Here is a 5,078-nt window from a genome sequence, read left to right as displayed (position 1 = left end):
TGCATATTTGGATAGCTTTCTACGTAGTTAAAAAAAAGTGTTTATATACACTCAGAATGTCAAACGAAACCTACCCACATTTTTTTTAACTTATACAAAACAGTCAAAAGAAAATAATTTATTTTCTTTCTAAAATAGCTTTTTTTTTACCAATATTCTCACCCTTTTTTATGTAAAGAAATAAATAAATAAAAGAAAAACATAATAAGTTTCCTTTAGACTTTAGAGTGTATTGATTTTTAGTAAATAGAATATAATATAATATATATATTATATATATATGCAGAATCTTATTAGGTTTAGTTTAGAAAACAATGATATTATGTTCTCGAAAGGAAAAGAGAAGAAGAATGTTACAACTGTGTACATTTAAAATGACAATAATGTCATATCATTTTATATTGTCTCCTCTATTGATGTTAAATTATTCTAATGTCAACATTTGTATAATGATAGGTAGAAATAGATAATCTTACACAACTCTTCTATATATTGTCACCACTTGTTCAAGACGATGCGGATCGGCCAACATCCTTAAAATGGATTAGTTTTAAAAATAAAATAAGAGTCGCCACCAATTTTTTTACGGTGTGATTGGACATCGAAATATAGTAAAACCTTTTAAATAAATTATAAAAAAATGGTTTACGAAAACTAGAATTGAGTTCGAGAGTCATTTATGTATAGGAAAATGCTAGCATTTCACGACACCCGTCTATAAAACAGTGGCCAAATTCCAAATCTTGAATTGAAAATGTTCTTTAATTTCTTTAAAAACTAATGTCTTATTTTACCTCTCATTACTCCAATATTTGAAGCAATGACCTCATAAAATAAGTGGAAAGCGTTCCATCAATTAGTCTATGTTGAAGAAAATCTTCTCACCTCAAGAAAGTGAGAAATTAGTACAATTTCTCAAAATCCGTCATAGGGATAGTCTTCTAATAAAGAGTTTGTTTTAAAACATTAATTAAAATCAATGTTTTCTTGGTACCAAATCTTAGACTCCCAAAGACATGATCCCTCACCTCAAGAATTTTATAAAATCGGACTCCCAAATTTCCTAGATTCCGTCGTAGGATTTTGTTTAAGAAAAACAGTATAAGTTATTATAAAAGATTGATCAAGAAACTCATGAAATTATATATTAAATTTTGAACGTTTGAAAAACATGAAAAAATTATAACTTTAAAAGAAAAAAATTCTAAATGATTTTTAAAAAAGTGTTTTGGGAAAGATTTTAAAATTTGAAGAATTTTAAATTAGGACTTTAAAACTTGAAAATTTTAATTAGAAAGGGTTGAAAATTTTAAATATGAAATAAAATGAGACTTAATATGAAAATTAGATAAGTAGAAACAAGGGTAAAGAAACATCATAATAAATTACGCAAACACAAAATAACATATTGAGATCTTAATAAAAACATATTGAAGATAGATCATGGACTTCCAAAGAATCGATTTTCTCACCTTAAGAATTCTAAAAAATCAGACTCCCAAATTTTCTATATTCCATCGTTGCATTTTTTTAAAGAAAAATAATTTAAAATGTTAACAAACTTAAAAATTATTAGCAATAACATATTAAATTGACCACAAAAGAGGGGAAAAACAAAATATTAAATAACATATGAAAAACAAGAACATATTAAAGAATCAATAATCAAGATGAGAAAAATATTAAAGAAGAAGGAATAATGAGAAAATACTAATGAAGCAATAGTAAATGCTGTAAAAAGAAAAAAAAGAATTAAATAAATAAAAATACTAATTATATATAAAAATGTAAAGAAACAATAAATAGAAAATAAAGTTTAATAATAAATTAATAAAGGAAAGACATAATAATAAATAAAAGATAGATAACAACAAGGTATGAAGAAATATGTAATAAATAAAAAAAACTATAAAAGAGAAACTCACGAGATAATAAAATAAATAATTATAAGAGAAATAAAAGTAGAGAAACATGAACCATAATAATAAGCAATTATTTAATCATTTAGTTTTCTTTTTCTTTCTTTTTAAATTTTTTATAGAAAATTGTAGAAATATAAATAAAATAATAAAAATAGTAAGAATGATGAAAAATAAATAACTTTGAAGGAAAATAAACAAAATAATAAGAAGATGGAAAAGAAAAGAAAGAAAAGTTGAAATCTCAACACACTAAACTCATTGTTTTTTAGGTGTAAGATCATTGGGACCAAAGAAGTAGAAGATATGGAAGTTAGAGATTTAGATGAAGAAGAGAGGATATAAAGATCGTAAAAATTTCTAAGGTTTTTTTGTGTGACCTTCTTTTTATGTTGTGTTGTGTGGATGAAGAAGAAGAGATTATTTGTAGCCAAAAATGCTTCTTCAAATGGCTAAAATTTCAGTGGGATTTGTTTTAATTTGAAATAATGACAACTCTGGCATACAACTCAAAATGGCATGAACCATTTATTAACAAAACGAAATTAAAAAAAGTTACCGTATTTGATATTTCTCCACTATCTTAGTTAGATTTACAAAATTCAAGGTAAAAATTAACGTAACAATTAAATTAATTTTAAATAAGGTCGACCAAAATTAGGTGGCTACATATATATATATATATATATATATATATATATTTAAAAATAGAATTTGATATTGCTTTTTTTTTTTTTTTAATTTTTGTTAAGGTAGTTTTTTTTTCCTTAAATCCTAAATTGATTTGGTAGAGGGCAGCCGCTGCAATTCAAATATAAAATAAATCAAAATGGTAAAGGGGAACGTGCCTCCCTCCACCCTATGTGGTTCTGCACAAAATTGGGTTTTTAAAATTGAGTTAAAAATATAGTATTACAATTTTGTCGGACATCATGATATTTCTACACTTCTATAGATTTAATTTGAAATCGACACAAGAAATGAACCGATATTGAAATAGTAAAATAGATTATATTTTCAAAAAGTTTTTTGTGAGGCTAAAAGCAAGGTTGATAACTAAAGAAACAATAAGAGGAGAAATTCAACCCAAAAACTTTTTGATAACCCACTTCCGTGAAAATCAACTACATTCTGGGAGCTTTTATGCTAAAATGAAGAGATTGATTTATTAAAATTCTAATGAATAGAAGTTCATAAGAATATGCTAAAATAAATCGATATGAAACATAATATTATAAATCAATCTAGGTCTTCACACGTTGCTCCCCTAGATTGGTAGTAGCATTTATATTATTAGATATTAGGTACCTCTTGTCATTGATTATTGAATCTTTACATCGGCTAAGTTTTCCTATCCATTTTCAGGGACAGATAAGAGAGATCTTGCAGTAGGAGCCCTTGATTTTTAGAAATAACTTGACTCTTAATCTCTTGCATTTCTTCGTATTTCATGAATTAGTTTTTTTTGGACTAAAGTGTTAAACACTACACACGAAATATTCGTTCAATTGAAGGAAAATACTTACCCTGCAATTGAATATTTTGAATGAGGTATAGTTGCAAAATTTTTCTTCTTGATTTTTCTCGATAATCTTCTCAAGGTAGTCGAGCAGCTGTTTATAGGAAGAGTTTGCGACAATCATGATGTGATACAGTGATTATCCCAAAAAAAATCGGCCAAAAAATTTGAAAATAACTAGTCAACAAAAATTGCAATATAATAACGTTTTGTAGTATATTAGACCATCAACTACGGAATAGTCAAATTCTTGAAAATCAGGGGTAATATAATTTCTTTAATAATCCTAAAGAAATTTAAAAATAAACAAAATATATTGTCGAAAAATATAATAGATATTTCCAACAAAGTGTCACTAAGCAATAGGTATCTATTAAATTATTTAAAAATCATAAAATGTTCATTTACTCATTTAAATTTATTTTCTTGCTTTTATAATTTTTCGTGAAATCCTTCAAAAATCAATATTTCATTGTTTTTATGAAATTTCAATACAATTAAAACCTCAATATATATTTCCATTGTCTTTTTAATAATTTTTATTTGAATTTAAATTCAATATTTTATCGATTGTGTGTCCTAGATATATCCAATTTTAAACAAAAAAAAAAATTCATTTATTTTAAATTGGTGACATTATATCTTAGTTAAAAAAATATTTATTTATTTATTTATTTTTATTTCATGGATTAATGAGACATTTTTAAATAGACTTCAACCCATATTTACTCAAAATTTTGTTATATTTTATTAATATTTATTTTCATTTACAACAATATCAAAATGTCTTTTTTTTTTTTTTTTTTTTAATTTCATGATATAATCCTCCTACGTTAAAAGAAAAAGAATACAAATTTACACCCACAAAATCTTGTTTTATTAAGTTATTTGATTCTCCTTTTAGTTTTATTAATGTTTTGTAGTAAAAAAAGATCTTTTAATTTAGATTTAAAATGATGCAATAATCTTCTAATTTCAAACTTATTAATCTAAAATATTATCTTTCTGTTTTCAATATCATTTTTTGTTTAGACATAAAAACCCTAAAAACTTTATATCTTAAACAAACATTATCTTTTTATTTGATTGAATTGGTTAACTCCTCAATCCCTTTGGTTTAATTGGAAAATTCACAGTTAATTTGTTATTTCAGTCTAAGTGTATATCTAAACATCCAAATTCATGGTAAATAATTAATCAAATTTAATTTCACACCAGATTATAAAAAAAAAAAATTAATAGAAGAAGCAAAAAGAAAAAAGTAAAAAAAAAAAAAAAAAACTACGTACAAGAAAGCTCATAAATATCAAATAATCAATTTGACTGACGCGTGTATATACATGAAGGCAACAGGTTTCATGTTCAATTTCAAGAAAAAATTGAGTTTTAGTGGTTTTGTTACGTGGAAGTGCAAGTATTGAATTTATAGAGAAAATTCGATTCGAACCATAAAAATAAATTATAATTCAAATTGTTTCTTTAAGGAAAAAAAATAATCTAGATACCTCACATTAACTAAATCTTCAAAATATTTTAGGCTAAAAAATTAGAGAAATTTTTGTTTTTTTTTTATCCTTTTGTGTGTGATGCGAAAAAAACAAAGATAAAACAATTTATTTAATTATTTTAAATGTGTTAAC

This window comes from Cucumis melo, chromosome 1 (genome assembly GCF_025177605.1).
Source record: "Cucumis melo cultivar AY chromosome 1, USDA_Cmelo_AY_1.0, whole genome shotgun sequence".
Taxonomy (NCBI): domain Eukaryota; kingdom Viridiplantae; phylum Streptophyta; class Magnoliopsida; order Cucurbitales; family Cucurbitaceae; genus Cucumis; species Cucumis melo.
This window is presented reverse-complemented; position numbering follows the sequence as displayed.